Genomic DNA, 18,850 nt, shown 5'->3' with positions numbered 1-18,850 from the left:
GATATAATGTAGTCATATGCCAAACACAAAAAATTAAAAAAGGTAACTCTGCATTTATTACTAGGGCTACAGAAGTTTATATTCTTTTTTCTGAAAAATGTAATATTTTCTCATATGTCTTCTGCCTAATTTTGTTCCTCAACGAGAACACCCAGCTTTGCTTAGTCTTGACAAAAGGTGAAGAACTCAGTTTCTACTGGCTTGCAATGACTGCCAGCCAGCCATGACCCAGCTATGCCTTCAGTGTAAATGAGGCAGAAAAGTCTGTGATCTATTGACCAGACCACTTTTTATCTCATTCCCCCCCCCCAAATATTGCACCTCAAAAGGAAAGGGGCTTACGTACTGTACATGAAGTCTACTTCTGTACAACACTCTAAACAAGCTTGTTTTCTGGTACCTCTCTGTGCAACATTTGTTTTTTTCACATATGGCACTGTATGTTATAATGTCATTTTTATGGTCTTAAACATTAATTAAATACAGACATGGAGAGAAGCAAAATCAATCTAAATATATACAAATAATAATAATAGCAGTAATAAAAATAATCAACATAAATGGCAATCTCATTAATCTTTCATGCCTTTTGGGCTAACTAGCCACAGAGGCTGAAACAATCAATCACCTTGATGTAAGTGTGTATTGATTTATTTTTAGATTCAGTATTACATCACCAAATATCCAGTCATGCCTAAACATCCCAAAGGCAAGCGCTAATCCCATGTGTATATGGACGAGGTATTTTCATGTTAAAATAGATGTTAATTTGTAAATGATATTAACTTGTGTTTGTTGAAACATGATGCTTACTTATGTAAAGGTCTTCATTCTAGGCACTTCTGAAAATATTCCTTGCAGTTAAGAATTTTTAAATAAAGATAGCCTGAAAAAGAATACCGTACATCAGTTGCAGTATGTGCACTTGTCTCAGTTCTTAGAGTTCTTGATAGGGCAAAAAAAAGTTCACTTCAACTCCATTCACTGATAGACAGTCTCACAAACAGTACATGCAACAAACTGCCCTGGTTTGAGAAAACAGAACAGACAGATATTTTGTGCTACAGTACATCACCTTTCAGCAGTGCTTAGTTTGTAAACAGAAATGTCCCAGGTCTAATTCATGGACATTTTCACTTGCTGTTTTACGTTTATTAGAGTGTTTGCTTAGAGAATCAATTCATTTAGAGATGAACGTCTTGAAAACAATAGGTAGTTTTCTGACTATCTCAGTTACAAAATTATTCCCAGTATGTTCTTTATGCTAGATAGAAATGATTTCATAGTGAATCCATGGGCCTAAAATAGGGTCTCTGTTAAAACGCCTTTTTTACTCAAACAACCCAATTTGTAGAATCATCATTCCTGAAAAAGTGCAATGTCCTCTTGACAGCAATGGAGTAAAATAACAAATAGCTATCTGGAGTGTTATTTTGAGTAGAAAATTGTGTTGTCTTTAGATCTTTGTTCCAAAAAAAAGTTCTAATTTTGACTTGATGAAAGTTGATTGGATCATAAACACTTTAGATTAATGACATTAGCAACTTGATTCGATGATTCTGATCTGCTGTATAGGTTGATGAATATACAGTAGACAACGCTATACTGCTGTGAGAAAGACCACGTGGCTCATGAGATCTAAAGTGTCACTGCGGAATTTCACTGGGAGGGGAAGAGAAACTTCCTGGTCCCCATGTGAGCCTTCATGAAGTTCAATTTCATTTTCACTTGTTGATACAGTTCCATATGCTTTCTACAATATTGCTTACAACTGTTATTGTAAATCAATTTTAATTTTCTTTAATTTTATCAAGATATTCTTGTCCCTGTTTGAAAACAAGTTTGCTATATTAACAGAACTATTACCATGTAAAGCCAAATAGGAGCACGTTCTTCTCATCCGAAGGACAGCGCCTTTGTACAGTATAGTGTCCTCGTCACTATACCTGGGCATTAGGTCCCCACACAGACCACAGGATGAGTGCCCCCTGCTGGCCCCACTAACACCTCCTCCAGCAGCAACCTTAGTTTTTCCCAGGAGCTCTTTCATCCACTGACCAGGCTCAGTTGCTTAATGTCATTGGTTTGCCAGTTGCACTGTGATATGGCTGCTGGCTTGTAATCCCATATAATTTAATCTAACCTGTTTAGCCAATGTTCAGTTACAGAGTATCTCTTGCATCTATGATTTTACAAGATGGAAACCTCTTTTAAATCTGTTTCTTCACAGCCTGTTTTTGGTGTTCACTAAGAGGTTTCAGTATTTTCAACAGATGTCAGCTTGCAAATAGGTTAACCATTGTTCAAGAGTTTCTGTTGCCAGACTGTGACACTGTTGTTCATTGAGGAATATAATGGAGTCATCAGAACTTCAGAGTGGAGGAACTTTGAACTCTTAGATCTTTAAATATACTTTAAGAAAGTGGTGTTGATTTTGCTTTGCACAAAAGCCAGGAAAGAAACAATGTCTGGAATAATCACATTTTGTCAAACTCCTTTGCTTTGCTATGGTATCATGAAATCATTTTTGTTTCATGTTAGAAGTATTTTTTTGTTTCAGAAAAAACAAAACAGCGGAAGGCATTAAGAGTAGAGTCCATATCTCCAAAATATGTAAATTGTAAAACCATTTGCATTTTTTAAGTGATCTTCATGGATGCAGTATAAGTACTCATCTTTGCACTGACTTAATGAAGCTCCTGTTTTTAGGACCCATCTGTATTCTGAGGTGCATGATGTTACAGTATGTTACCAGTTATCACTACCTGGACACTCACTTAAAATTGGATGAGCAATAATGCAGGCAGCAACAAGAGACCTATTACTGAAACAGTTTAGGGACATCTAGGGAGTATCCATGTTCTTGGTACTGGCTTCACTGTGCTTAGTACTCAAAGTTAAAAAGAAAAAAACAAATCAGTTTGATGAGAGGGGGGGAGTAAATAGAAACAAGCTTGTTAAGTGTATCTTATATTATGTTAACAGCAATTATCTCTTAAAATGATAAAAAGAGAAACACACATTTCTGCCTTAATATTGAATTGAAAATTCTCGTAAGAAATTATTGAATCGGCTCTACATCATCAAAACAAATATTGAAATATATTATTTTATTTAAACTTACTTTCATGGGTGGTGAGAATATTTAACTAACATTAATCAAAAGGTGTCCCAGACTCATCAAGTCGCTGCAGCATGCAGTGCTGTTACAATATTATGTAAAACATCTGCCTTTCTGCAAGATAATGAATTCAGGAATCCAGGCTCAAATAACAGGCCTGTCAACAGTGTCAGGTGAGTAATAACTGTTTTCACAATTTGTCTGAACTGTCAATAGTTAATCACCATGCTCATCCCTCTGATCTGTCTTGCCACAGTCAAAACTGGCAGTCACAGTCTGAAGTGGAGGAACAAAAAGGGATACATTCTGTAATGCATTTAAAAATGCATATACTATTAGTGTTTTGAGGAAGTTATGCTTGTATTTAACTATAGAGGTATTTTGGAGAAATTATATTAACAAATGTACTGTATATAGGTTGATTTTTTTTTACAAATTGTTAGTAACCTTTAAAAACATTCATTCTTAATGAACAGCTGTTCATCTGAAACTGTGGGAAGCTCTTTTAATCATCAAATGATGCTTTTAAGAGTCCTGTGATCACTATGTACAAAATTACTTTCCACTTCAAGTCGTTTACAGAATTTAATGCACAACTCTTTGCAATACTTTCCACCATTCCTGAATGCCAGTTTTCCATTGGAAATGTTTATAGAATATAGGAAGGATGGATACAGTACTAGGTGATTACAGTATGTCCCATCCTTTTCACCTACTTAAAAAAAAACAACATGTGAAGATTGTCTTTTAGGTTCACAAAGCCGCTGTCCTGATTTTTATTTTGGTGGAGGAGGTATCTGTGTGCATGTACTGTATGCAAAAGGATTCAGCAAATTAATCTGAAAATGGATTTATAGATCTGAATATTGCACCATACTTTAGTTGCCCACTGTCATTAAGGACAAGTTATTTATCCCTCGTGTAGACTCTTCTCAATAACTGCCATATCTCACTATACAGTATATTAGTGAACAATAGGGTGACCCCAGCCTTGTGAACCCCATTCTGTTGGCCACTCCCTGCTGTGATCTCACTGGAGTTTAAATATGTCCTTGCACAACCTGGTCTCACTGCTCTCTGTCCCCACGCTTCAGCTTTTGGGTGTAATTTCTCTCATATCTGTTGCTTTTACTTAGCCTATTAAAATCCTTCTAAATAGGCAAGGACGCAGCTCGTTAAAAACACCTGCATTTAGAAAACCGTATGCAGAATGTGATAAAATTTAAATTTGAAATGGAAACTATTAACTATTAATAACAAATTAAGTTGTCTGATTTGTTACTCTTTTTCAGTGTGATTAATATGCATCATTTACTAGTTTGACAATTTTATTGAAGATCCGATTCCTTTTCTCATTAAGTCAGCCAAAACCAGAAAAGGTAAAATAAGGATTTCCAGTAAAACTTTGAGGTGTATTCATTTCTAATAAGTATGAAGCCTTAGCTGGTGATAAGACAACAAAAAGTAAAACCTAAAGAGACAAAACTTTAATTCTGATAAATGACTTTTCTTCCAACCTACATTACATACAGGTACCTAAAATCAAAGGGACTAGAATACGTATAAGTGGTTTCCATTGATACAATATATAGCTAACAAAATATTGCCAACTTAAATATTTGCTAGTTTTGAAACGGCTAAATTGAAAAAGATTAGATTGGTGATTAAGAACAAGTTTTCAGCTTGCACACAGTATGTTTACTCGTGTCTATCAATGTCTAGGTACAGTACTCTCGTATAAAATCACTGGTCCTTTTTAAATGCTGAAATCCATTCTTATACTGCATGTTTAGCCATGTTATCAGCCGTTCCCCCAATTTAAAAAAAAAAAAAACATTTTGCTTTGAAATTTAAACAGCAATTTCAAGAGTCATCCATCCAAACAAATTGTCACGTCTGCATACAAAGTATATTAAAAAGACAATGGGCACAGCTTGTGCAGATTATCTGGGTTGTCCCTCACCTGTGTCTCTGTTTCCAGAGATAACAATTTAAATTATTCTGTTCACGAAGGATCCGATTTCTCATTTTTATTATTTTATTTGTTAACTCCCCCCGATTTTTCATTTATATAGGCAGTTGGCACGGACTCTTGACTCCAGACCGGAGCTACATCCCTCCTCTTCCACTCTTCCAGCAGTGTCACGGCAGCAACATGATTTTCCTTGGAGGTCTCGCTTAGCATCTGTGATCTGATGCGTACAGGCTATGAGGCTTTGTAAGAGCGTTTCAAATTTGTATTATTTTCTATAAAATAACATTAAATTAGTATTACAGACAAGAGAAGCTTAAGCCTCTAATTCACTTTTCATTATTACTCATCACGTAGTCTATTTGTGACTAGTGCAATATACGCTACATAATAGTGCTTAAGGGAATGCCCTATCCTAAAAGACGGAAGGAAGTGAAACTTACGGTAAATCTTGAATACAGAAGACTTATGAGACAGCCTGGTACAAGTATTACTCAAAGGCATTGACAATGTCAACCCAGCAGGCTTCCTCAGAATGAACAGCGAGACATAAATCAGAGAACACCTGCTCTCCCAGCAATGCTGGTCTATGCGCCTGAAACACCACTGACTAGCCTTTATACAACCTGTTAACCTCATCTATTACTGTAACTGCTAGATCAGGATGAAGATCTATCCCGCCCGTGCGCGGATAACCAGTATTTACAGTATCTTGTTTACCAGCAAATATTTAAGGCAAGGGACGACACATTATACTTCATACTGTACATACTCAGACAATGGTTTCATGAGACCCAAACTAATCAAAACACTGAATTTAAAGAGAACGGTAACAATGCACATACAGTACTACACTTTACATCTGGCACCCTGCAGTAGAAAAACGGATAGCATACTAAATAACTAAATTGGAACAATATTGAGGCCCAGTAAATCCTATAGAAGAATACATCGAACATGAATAATCAGACAAAAAAAAGAGATATTTAACCTCAAAAGTAGAGACATTTATCTGGCCCAAAGTAATAGTCTTTACAAATAGACTGCATTTCTGTAGTATTTTGCATATTTTGTAATAATTGATAAGTGCTTTATGTGTTTCAACCACACCACTGTGAAACAATTAGAAGAATGTTATATTTAGCACTTGTTGTTAGCTTAGTGCATAGTGTCTAGATAAACTGCATTACGTGTCATTCCTAGTGAATCAAATTTAAGCCAGCCTTGTGATTATAGCTTTTAGGGGAAGCTATCAATTCCCTTGTTGGATTGGAAGATATTACTTCTCAAAACATAACATAAATAACTATCTCAAGTAATCACAGGCTTCAATGCCATTCATTGATTCAATATTTTAATCAAACTTACATTGGACCCTACGGATTGTGTGACATTTAGCTTCATTAGAAATTTGAGTACTTAGCTACAGATAACTTCAGATCCCCTGGCAGTCACTGTCTTATGAAAAATATATTTACAATTTCTTTGTATGCAGCATTGTATTTACATATGAAAAAGTTTAAAATACACTCATTCTCTATGAAAGAGCTGAGACCTGCAATTTCTTTTTTAAATCTAGAAATGTGAAAATCCATTCACCGTCTGTAAGGGTCTGCCTGAAAAGTTTTCATTTGCTGTACTATACTTTAAACAAAATATAGGAACCTTTTTTATTAATATGCAAGTGTCTACATTACTGCAGGATTAGAAATTGCTGTAATTTTCAATACCCTCTACCATTATTCATACCCCTGATTAAATAGGAGCAAAACAGGAGTTAGAAATCAAATAATGCTACCATGTTCTTATATTTCTTCCTATAAACATATTACTGCATGTTTAAGAAATAAGAATAGTTTATTATAAGAAGACAAAATGTTATAAAGTATCTGAGCAATGGTGTCTGTACTATCATTTGGAGGTGACATATGGACAATGTAAAACAAAACTGACACACTGCACATCATGAAATCCAACAATTTAAACACGGGCTTAGAGTGAATTCATTTTTATATACCACTTTGTATACCTACTTTATGAACCATCTCTTAATTCACTTCGAATAACAAGAACTAAGCATATTGAAAGGTTTATGGAGTGATTTAGTCACAAATCTGGCTTAACCTGCTTGACTGAGGAGGCTGGGACCCCCCTGCAGGGTGAGAGGTGACCGAGGGGCAGTTGCACAGGTGAAGACGGGGGGAATGAGCGAGGGAGAGAAGGCGGTAGCATTTATACAGTACGTGCTGTGCAGTATTTGCACTGTTTAGCTGATGAACATGACACCACGAATGATTACAGATTACTGACAGCCGAGGCTGATTGAACTCGGCCGTCATCATCTCAAATATTTTCCGTTATAAACTTCAAAGTGCGTTTAACGATTTCTCAACAACAACAACGAGAGGGAATATCCCGAGAGTGAAGACTCACCGGCGTGCAGCGGTGCGGCAATGGGAGGGGCCGCGGCGAGCTCCGCTCAGAGTCCACGCCCCTCTGAGGAGGCACCGGTGTGAACCTGGCGAAAACCACAAAAAGATCAAAAGGGGGGAGTGAACAGAAAAGTGCACCGCTTTGCACGGCGGCGACCAGGCTGGACTGTCCCTATTTAGCAGGGTCTCAAGCCTGATGGAGGGAAAAAAAAAAGAACCACTTAGCACAGCAGTATCCCGACTGGACTTTCCCCTGTCTAACGGGTTCCAGTCTGGAAGAAATTGAGCGCATGACCAAAATAATAATAATAATAATAATAATAATAATAATAATAATAAAAGACTCAACCTGTTCAGGTGGAGATACAAGGCGGGATGGGCGAAAAGAAAATGAAGAAAATCCCCTCCGGGCCTGTGGCCGGAGGGTCCGCACCTCACTCCGGGGAGGAGCTCAGTGTGTTTTCACGGGCCCCACAGCTGCCGCTCCTCCTTAATTAGTTCAGGTGGGCGGCTGCGTCGGCATGCTTATGCTGCAAAGGAGCAAGTAATAGGTTTATTCCCTGCTGAAAAAAAAAGAAGAAATTAAACACAACACCTGAAGAAGGCTCCACGGCCGAAACGTTGTGTTTTCTTTCTTTCTTTCTTTTTTTCAGCAGGGAATAAACCTATTACTATCTCCTTAATTAGACAGTGTTCCACACTTGAACACGCCCCCGCGTTTTGCCACCCAAGGTACAAAAAATGAAATATACTTCACGCACCACCTTTTGTTATTTGTATTTGAGATTGCAAGTATCCCTTTGCTGTGTTTTTCCTAGTTCCTATGAAACATATTTCGTTGCTGAATGGTTTTAAAAATCAAATATTTCTCAAATTGTTTTTCCTTTAAACATCGTTGCTCTTTTAATTATTCGAACTTTTGCGTCAAGTGGTAAATTCCCCTAAAATACAACTGAGATTTAAAGAGAGGATTTTCTTATGCTGAAGAAGATTTTAAATGCTTTTACTCAGGAAACCGAGTGCTATATGTTGAAGTTAATGTCTGTGAGGAATGGGATTGAATTTCTGAAAATTTACATTTAGATTGGAGAATGAGATGCCAAGTTTACTGCTGTCAGAGGTGGCTCAACATTTTATAAAGAGCTGTGTATTTTTGAAAATTAGGTGGATAGGTTTTTGTGAAGTCAGGTTTACACCACCTTGAGAATTTTTTATTTTACCACTATGACCCTCTCTAGTTTAATAGACCCTGATATCTAGCAAATGTTTAATTTTAGCCCTGGGATCTATGTATGAAGTTCACTATTTCCATATGATTACAACATCCATTGTCTGCTTTTGTGATATTTGCTTGGGAGGAATAGTGTGCTGTGTTGAAGAGAAATTCTCACAGCAGTCTGTGTTATTAATAATTAAAATGCAAATCAATATGTTCAAAGGGAACAAAAGTCTTTTCTCAGGATGACCCATTTTTCTGCAAAAAGACGCTTTTTAAAATAGTTTTATAACTTTTTTTTTAATGAATTGAAAGCCATTGTGAATAACCAATCATTTTAGAAAGGTTTTGCTTCTTTTTGATTGCAGTGGATATTATTTAAAAAAAAACACGAAATAACTGGCATCACATGCTATGAACTTCTCTGACTGACCAAGCACAGATCCTGATAAAATATGAGCTCACACAGGACATCCCTGTTTCTTGCTGTTTCTTCTACTTTCTCCTCTCCTGCGTCTTTTATATCATTTCTATTTCATTTACTACCTGGAAGTACCTGACAGAAAAAAAAATGGATTGATCAAAGATTGTTTTGCTTTCATCACCAAAATAAAAATTTCCAGAGGCACAAAATCTTAACCATCAGCTATTTAATCCTTTAGACAAAAGTGTTTTATTAAAGTGTATACATACACTTAAGGATTTCAAAGAGAATGGGTTTTGTTTTGTTTATTTTCAATTTGTTTATACTGTACTGTGGACTTTGAATTATGTAGACCTTCACCCTTGTAAATGAGAGTTATCTCCTTTGGTGCCATATACAGTATAACAATGCCGACTGCGAAGACATATTAAGTATTATTTTCAATGTAACTAAAATGATGTCCTCTTAAGGAGCTTCAATCACTGCCATTGAAACAGGAAAGTGTTCAAATGGAATAAAAACAAAGATACATTGAAGACAAAAAGAAAAGTGTACTTCTTGTACTTCTATGTACAGAGGGTAATAGACATTTAAAACAAGGATAAAGCTTGGATAACAAAAACATCCCCAGAAAAAGTACAACTATGTAGAAAGTTCTCATGTATATTATTCTATTTTCAATTTGTACAGCTCAGCATTTGCTGATTTGGAAATGAGTGCAGGTGTCAGCCTCAAACTCTGTTCCCCAGATGTCTTGGCAAGAACACAGGTTACATCACTGACACTGTTGCTAATAATATATAAGAAGAAGGGGATTCTGCTGAGCTCCAGATGTATAATCATGAATATTTATTATTCTTGCAAATGTTACTCTAACACAACATGTGTGGTAGAGTCATGTACAGCTCTTTGAGTGCTCCCAAACACGCTCAAGTCAATGGGTAAACCCATCATCCAGGCATGGTTGGACTGTTTGTACAGTATCTTGTTTCCTGCCATGAGCTTCTTCGGCACCTTGTGATTGGTTAAACTTGTTAAATGTAGGTCTAGATCTTGGCGATATAGGCTTTCTTATTATTTGTTGGTAGAAAATACCCGGTTTAGATTAATCAGCTACAGTATCTTCCCCATTGAGAACATATTAATTACTCGTCACTAAACATTTGGTGGGAAGAACAGATCCCTTTGTTACAGCGAAAATACAATTGTTTCTGCATCTGTTGATGAGCTTTAACAATGTTTATCTGTACCTGCTTGGTATTTCTGGTGCTTGATAATGTCACTATGTGCGGGGTAATTGTTTGCCTTTCATGTAGGGGGACCTGAGCTACTTATTTCCCTTATTAGGAAGGAGGGGTTCACCTGATATTATGTGGAGTGCCAACAACATCTACAGTACTTACTGTATGATCAACCTTTTTACACAGGTCAAATGCCTTGGGGCTTAAGGCAAGCTTGGCGCAACTGCTTCCTCTGGTACTGGAGCTGTGGGCCCTGCTGCTTGGACATCAAGAGAACACAGCATTGCACAGCCAAACAACACAAGCAAATAACATATTAAGAAATAATTTTAATAAGTGTCAGGTAAAACGGGCTTGGATGACATAATGGAAAATGAGATAGACTTTGCTACAAACATTAAAAATAAATGATTATTTAACACACAAAATGTCTGAAAAAGATTTGTTACCCACTACTTCTACACTACAGAGTCATAACAGAATGACATTTACATGTGTTTTTTAACTGAAATGAAGTTATTTTAAGATTTTATCTTTTAGTTTTTTAAGCATTTCCCAAAGTTGGTATTTTTGCATTTTGTCTAGGATGATGTTGTTGCTTGATGGGGAAGAGTTCTGTGTTTTTATTAACACAGACTTTGTTTGCTTAATTTTTTAAATGTGCTTGCTTCAAGAAAGATGCACCCAGTTTGCATATCTATTACTCCGAAGCCTCTGCCATGTACTGTAAGACATCAGATGGCGTGAAATAAAGTCACATGTTTTTTTGTCAACTCAGCAAAATAGAATCAAAGATAAGCAATGTTCTGGGGGGCAGCAAACATCATGCAAATAGTGTAATCCCAGGATATTATTTCTCAGAATATCTTACAATATCTTTGCATTCTTATACAGTACAGTACCTTTGCATTTGAAAGACAAACATCCACAAAGCCTGCACATTTTTCATATTTAGATAGGGATTACTAGGTGTATCATTTTAATATGTTATTATAATTTTAAAAAGGAACAATTTCCCTCCACACCGTGACTTTTAGTACCGTACCTTCACATTATAAATAAAACACTTAGAAAATAGTGAATAATGTTGTCACAGTAAAAGAATAAGCCAGTACCAGCAATAGAAAGTTCCTATGCAATACCTTTATGCTAATATGCCTGTGAACCTTCTACAGCGATTCACTGCTCAATTACTTGAAAAAAGTGCTATCCTCTTAAAGCCACTTCTAATAGATGTATTCTCTTATCATGTTAGTAGCGACAAGTGACATTCAGCATAACAGACTGCATTCATTTGTGAAAAGACTCTAATGCTCTGTCTACTTCAGATGAGTTCAAGATCTGTCACTTGGTAATTAAAGTGACAAAATCAGTCATTTAAGGATAAAAACTCAATGCTATCTTTATCCCATATTGCTTCTAGTCTGTAAAGAACACCAATTAATGTACATGGTATGTCTGCTATTTTGCAATGCTCATACAGTATAGTAGTTGCTGAAAGCCACAAATTTAATTTGCAACATACTGACCAAAAAAGGTAAACAATATTGAAAATGACAATATTGAATATTAAATATCTGTGCAATTTTAACATAAATGCCTCATTTTCATTTCTACACTTTTCACTTTATATACTAACATTTTGATTGCTTTTGGTATTTTATATTTACTGTGTCTAGAAAATGCCAAATAATTGTCATCATAAACATACAGTATATAATTATTAACATACATAGTTTGTGTTTGCTATCTGCATGTTACATTCTGTTCTTGCCTTCATTAAATGTTATCTACAGTAGGTGTTTCCCCAGCCTCAAAAGTCTTTTTACCTTTTTTTCTGCATCTTTTAAAGTGTCTGCAAATACTATATTAGCATCCTATGTGAACATGACTACTTTATTAAATTTACCAGAATCTAAATCGTTAAAAGAAGGTGCTTACAGCAAGTACATTAACAAAGGTGAATACTGATTGATTTTTCTTTGCTGTTTTTGCTGAGATTTAACTTCTCTCACCCTAAGAATGTTGCTTACAAATATTCACTTTTAAAAACGTGTATGTATTATTTATAATTCAGCAAAAAAGGAAATGTCACTATAACAGGGTGAATACTTTTGCAAGACACTAAATTTCTCTAGAACGTAATAAAAGGTAGAGTTTATAGCCTTACAGGAAACTACTGCACAAGAGCTTTGGTAAGATTAATTCCAGTAAAGGTGTTGGTAAAATCAATAAGGCTTAGCATTATTATCAGAGATAGTAATCTCCCACACATTGTGTTGTTCTGTCTGATATCCTAAGGGATTTTGATTGATAATTGTATTTATTCCCCGATCTTTACAAACATCCCAGATGTACTGTAGTGTATATCACACACTTTGTAAAACTAGAACCTTTAAAGGGATCCTTGCAAAAAAACTGAAAGCATTTTTAACATCAGGTTGCATTTATACTCTTGCATTTCTACAAATGTGAGCAATCCAGCGATAAAGTCCACTGTTACCCGGGCTAAATTTATATCAGAAGAAATGTTTGGGTGGACTCACTCTTCTATACATTCTCCCTAAAATAAGAGAAAAACATATTGCTTGAGAAATATATTTTTATAGTTGATAATCTGGACCGAAACGGAGTTTCTTTATTGTTTGTTATTACAGTATGTCTAGTGTGAATGTGATCCTTCTGCAATTCCATGTCTTTACTCATGTAATGAGATTGTGTAAGAAAAGTCCAAACATGCATTTTCTAACCTCTTCAGATGCAGGGTAGCGGTGGAGTCAGAGCCTGTCCCAGCATGCAATAGGCACAAGGCTACACCCTTGATGGGACACCAGCCAATCGGAGGGCACACACAGACACAAACACAGACATGCACACATCCGCTCCAGGACCCTACTAGGACATCTTCGCACTGTTGGAGGAAACCAGAACACCCGAAGGAAACTCCCATGGACATGGGGAAAACAGCACCTACAGTATGAAAAGCTCCTATGTTTTTGTCTTTCAGGTACTGTACAGTATATGGAAACCCAGACAGACAACAAAAGTGTAATACATGTGTGACCAACAAAGGAAAAAAAGTATTAGCCTTAGCAGGTCCTTTGCGCTGCATAAATTAATAATAAATTAATAGATAATGATATTGTTGCTGATTCAATTCATAGATATTTAATTGAATATGCAATAACTTCATTAAACTGTATTTATTGGAAGTAATTTTGGGGAAGACCAGTCTTTTGAGAGGAAGGTTTTATCAACCAACCTGCCACTCACAGCTGTTTATGAAGTCCTCTATTATCTTTAAATAGTCTCACTGGGTAGGGGTCAGTTAATTAAACAGATAAATGATGAAAGGTTTAGAAGTCACATTCTCACATGGTGTCAATTAGTATTGTAGTAGTATACACAGAGCCCATGCATTGTTAGTAGTGGTTGGGTTGTTTAGTAAATGGAGTATTTATTAGCCTTCTGAAGTTAAGTAAACTTAAGTAATACTGTATGTTCACGCCAGCAAATTTATTAGCTATCTTAAATCAAAATGGTGAGAAATATATTAGACTATTCTGTTGGAGAAATGTGTCCTGTGTCGTCTAAAAAGTATCTCCAATCCCAGACTGTTAGTAGGCTTTGGTGAAAACCTGGAGGAAATTTAATTGCTTTTTGCCAAGTCAAACTCAGCAAGTCTCAACAACATCCTGTGTCACAGTGTCCAAGTCTTTTGGTGAGGAATAACAGCTGGGATGAACCAGTCGTATAGAGGGTTGTCATACAGCACCTAACGGGATGATTTTAGTCCTTGTCCTTGACTCTTGGATACTGTTTAAAGTACTTTAAAGACAGTTTGCTGCTGGTTGGTATCTGGTAGAATATCTGGCTTAGTAAGCATGTCTGTTGCTGCATTCAAGACCAACAAAGTATTCAAAGGCTAATGAGACTCCTGAAGAGTAAGAAGGAGAGAAAACAGCTATGCTCTTTTCAGGAATCCTTGTATGGATGAAGCAACACAAACTATGAGGTAAATCCTAAATAAGGGCTTCTGTTATTACAGCCTCGATTCAGTGGATTCAGTAGATGTACAGTATCAGATCTACTGAATACCTTCTCTCTTGATTGCATACCAATAAAAACCAGCTGGCTTATGTTTCTTCATAATGATGAAAATCCAACAGTGGAATGTGACACTGCAGCTGATGCTGCAATTTTATATTGCTGTATGAATGAAGAATGGCAAAAATGTTAATTGTGTAATCAAAACTGAGAACCCAGCCGCCAAGCTTGTTTATTTCGTGTGCACCGATATGAGGCTGTTATCATACAATTTGACCCCTCTGCCTCTTCATGGTGATTTACTAATCGCGTGAACAGGTTAATGAGTTTTATCAGCCGGAGCAACTCCTCAGTTTTGAGCCTGCTCCTTGTTTCCTTCCCTCGTGCCCCCGTCAGATAGAAAAACCTAACAGTGCTTTCTTGTGTAACATCTACAACTTTCAAAGATGTTGCTGTATAGCAGAGAAATATGATCTTTTTTTTATAAAGAAGCATGGAAATGATGTATTTTTATCTTATCTTAAACATTAAAGAATAATGTACTGCATTAACATTTAGCACTACTGTGATTCTATTGTGCAGAGATCTGGAAAAATCATCAAAGCTAGAATGTACTGTAAATACCTTACTGTATATACATACTACTGTAATTTGCTGCTGTATGGATCCTGTTTTTTATCCTTTTTTCAAATGGAAATGACTCAATTTAAATTCATTGATTGTACATACAGTATGGTGTTTTACCTCAATTCAATATTGGGGCTCTTAATAGACATTTGTGTTCTTTGTTCCTCTGTAACATTGGTAGATTTTCTTAAAATCACCATTTGCACAGATTTTCTCTTTCATGTCTGTGGAGGAAATCTCTGATTGCATTTTTCAATTACCTCTACTCGTTTACACAGATGTTGTCGTGGAAATTATTTCTGTACTGTATCAGTGTTTGGGTTAATAGCTTTGATATGAAAGGGGCTTCTGCACTCCTGCTCCCCTGGGCTCTGCTGCACTGTGTTTTGCCCAGGTGCAGCTCTTGGCAGGCACTGAGAAAACTGGCTTTCCACAAGAGGAATTAACTTCAGACAATTCAGGAGTCCTACTATCTCATGTTATCACAGTTCTTGTAGGTGGTGTATAACGAGGAGCATCAATTTCAGTGGTTAATGTCATTTTCAAATATGTGTCTTATCAATATAAAGGGAAAACAGCTCGATCCTAGTCACACTTTTCAGCCAATATAGCCAGCACCTTTAAATGTATTAGCTTCTCTTAGAGTTTCATTTACATTGGTACGTGTAAGGTACCAATGTTGGTGTATTACAAAAATCAAGTACAAGGGACATTCAACTTTATTTTTTTCATGTGTGGTGGCCATGATATAACTTTGAATGATATTTTGTAGTCAAGCATTTTAAGCCAAACTGAAAATGAAAAAAATACCTTTTTACTTCTGTATGCAAATCAGAAAAACAAATGTTTTTTTTGTTAAATAAATGGACCAATAATTTTTGAGAAGCAATACCAGAAAAATTTTAGTAACATTGGAAGAATGCTATTCTCCAAACATAGATGCTATTCTATATGTCTATACTGTATTACCAAGTAGAAACAAGTCAGAAACATTGTAATGTATATTGCATTCAGTAGTAGACTACTGTGGGGTTAACAATTGTTAATGTAACCCTGGCAGGTTTCTGTTTCTTATTTTGAAACATGAACAACTGCAAAGTGAAATGTAGCTATTGTTTATTATTAATGATTACAAACAGCACTTCAATCATGTTAGCCTAGGGATAAAATATTTCATGCAGCATTTTGTGAGTGCTTGTATTATTGGCAAAAACGCCAAAAGATGCACCTCTAGGCACAAAATAATTCATGCATAACATCAATGCAAGTGGGATTCTGTAGAAGTTTAAAACCAATTGTGCATCAACGAGTCTCATTTTTCTGTTTACCATTTGGTAACCACAATCGGTCAGTTATTTTCTCACTGTCATATGTGCTTTAAATTTGGAGTAAATTGCTATTTTAAATCTGGCACTGTTGCTTAGCTCTCCTGTAATCATACACTTCAATCATGGAATAATAAATCTTTGCAGCCTAGTGTGCTAAATTACAAGTTTGCATATATGAACTGCCCAGTCAGATTGGAGAAGATAAATGGATTAGATTCTCAGATCAACCAGAAACTAGAAACTAAACAAATAGAATGACCCTCCTCTCATTTAAAACCTTCCTTAGGCTCTATAATCTTTTACAGGAAATCCTGGCTGCAGATTCCCCCCCAAATGAATTTGTTTGATATTTACAAGGTTGGGCATTGGTGCATTGGTCCTTGAGTACTGCGTTCGGGTCCTGGGGTGCTATCTGTGTGCAGTTCTACCCATGTTCACATGGGCTTCCTCCAGGTGGGACAGGTTCCTCTCATGGTCCAAAGACATACTGTACGGGAAGGGTTATTGGCTTCTGGGGAAATTGGTCTAGGTGTGTGCCCTGCATTGGACTTGTGTGCCATCCAGGGTGCATCCCACTTTCCGTCCAATGCATGCTGGGATAAACTCCTTCTCCCTAGCCACCCTTTATTGAATACAATGGCTAGAAAATGGGTGAATGGATTTAGAAAGTTTTCATTTCCAAGTGCAAATTGTAAAACCCTTTTTCCTTCCCTGAGGGAATCTTTATGTGTTCATCATTACGTTCTGTGCTTCTGGCCAAAATTTACTCTATCCGAGCACTGCTTTCAACATGCCATGAAAGATCAAGGGCAGCTGATTAGGAATTAAGAGAATCCACAAAGTGACTTTCCAGTTCTCCACTTTTCTGGAAAAAGTTGTAAAAGGATAATGAATTAATTTAGTCCAAAATCGTTTGCTGAGCTCAACTGGTTTATTCAAAAATGATTTTGACTTTTTCTCAGAGAATCTTACTTTTAGTTTGAGTCAAGGTTCCTGAAAAAGAAATAATTGTCTTTTTTATACACTGAAGCTCCATTCCAAACAGATACTCATTCACACGTGTACTGTAGCAAATGTATAGCAAAGAAAACACTGTATACAAAATTCCTTCTGTCGGAGTAAAACATTAAAAATGTGTGAGTAACAAAATAAATTTGGAATCTTAATTTGCATACTCATTTTTTTACCAATTTAATGCTGCCACTATATTTGGAAATTAGAATGGGAAATTGTTATTGTTCAGGTAGCCAGAGTGGGACAGCTGTTGTCACATTTGCATAGAGAATGTAAAGTATCACTTTTGCGTAATTTTCTAACAGGAAACCCATTCTCGTTCAACGTTGTGTGAAATTAACAGAAAAGTGAGAAATTCATGTCATCTGATAAGGAAAAATAACGTATTTAAGCAATTATTAAAAGTATTTATGCAGAAACATTATTTTACCCTGATGCAGCCCTGATGTATTTTAATTTAACTTGCTAGTGAAAAACATTACCTGAGCTGAGGATGCTTCTTGATGTCAGTGAACTGAAACTGCATACAGTATCATTGGCATTTCAAACAACCAAGAAAATGTACATAAACTAGTTTCTTATCTTCTTGACACATCATGCATTTTTGGAGTCCCATTTCCCACCTCTTCAGATAGTATACTGATCCATGTTTGTCCAGAACAGAATAATTTTAATATTGTAATAATTCATTCATCCATTACCTTTTTTTCCCATTGTATTATTTTTCTTTGATTGCTCTTCCCTGGCAGTGGAATGATAGTCCTGATATTTGTGACTTATTGATTTTTGAGGCATCTGACACCTGCAACCAGCAGCGGTGGTTGTAGATACAGTATTTGTGATACAGCCTTGTTTCTCCCCCATTTGAAAATGCAATGATATAACTAGCGGCCAAAAACTTGGAATGAAATGTTGCAACCTCTATTTCCTCTCCAAATGTAGCCTTTCTGAAAATCTGGCTGCAAGTATTCCTTTCATTATACCCTCAGTGTGGCAGTAGTAAGCATTTGTTTCAAAGTCTGCAGAATTTAAATCTCTGAATTGCTGTTTTAAACTGGTTTAAAATTTTGCCCGTCTATAATGTGGACACACAGTCCATCTGCAAGCTCCCCAGTCTGCTTAAGGGCACGCCACATCAGGTTCACAGTTGTTATGAGAGGCTTGATTTGACATGCTTTTGAGGAACAAAAGGTTTTATGACAGTTGCTGGCAAAAGAGAAACATTCCATTCAAACCCCTTCAAACTGAACGTCAAAGAAGACTGGCAGCGCCCTTTGCAAAATTTCTACAGCTATGAGATGTTTCGGCCACTGACCTAAAAGTTACATTATTTATATTGCTCTGACAATGTGACCTTAGTATTAAAGGTCTTTGCAACTGAATAATGTCATTCTCAATGAATTAACTGTATATGTACCTGGTGTATTT

General features: G+C 36.2%; 1 long non-coding RNA gene across 2 annotated transcripts in view; it reads right to left on the bottom strand.

The window, feature by feature from the left end:
* LOC138223878 (uncharacterized) overlaps positions 1–7,966 on the bottom strand; it is a 33,238-nt gene extending 25,272 nt beyond the window's left edge. For both annotated transcript variants that reach the window (XR_011182265.1, XR_011182264.1), the window contains exons 1-2: positions 7,875–7,966; positions 7,527–7,611 (exon numbers count right to left, since the gene is read on the bottom strand). This is a non-coding gene — a long non-coding RNA (uncharacterized lncRNA). The remainder of the gene's footprint in view (positions 1–7,526; positions 7,612–7,874) is intronic.
* Between the last annotated feature and the right edge of the window lie 10,884 nt (positions 7,967–18,850).

This window comes from Lepisosteus oculatus, chromosome 17 (assembly GCF_040954835.1).
Source record: "Lepisosteus oculatus isolate fLepOcu1 chromosome 17, fLepOcu1.hap2, whole genome shotgun sequence".
NCBI lineage: Eukaryota > Metazoa > Chordata > Actinopteri > Semionotiformes > Lepisosteidae > Lepisosteus > Lepisosteus oculatus.
The sequence above is the reverse complement of the archived record's forward strand: the minus strand, read 5'-3'. Positions and strand labels throughout refer to the sequence as shown.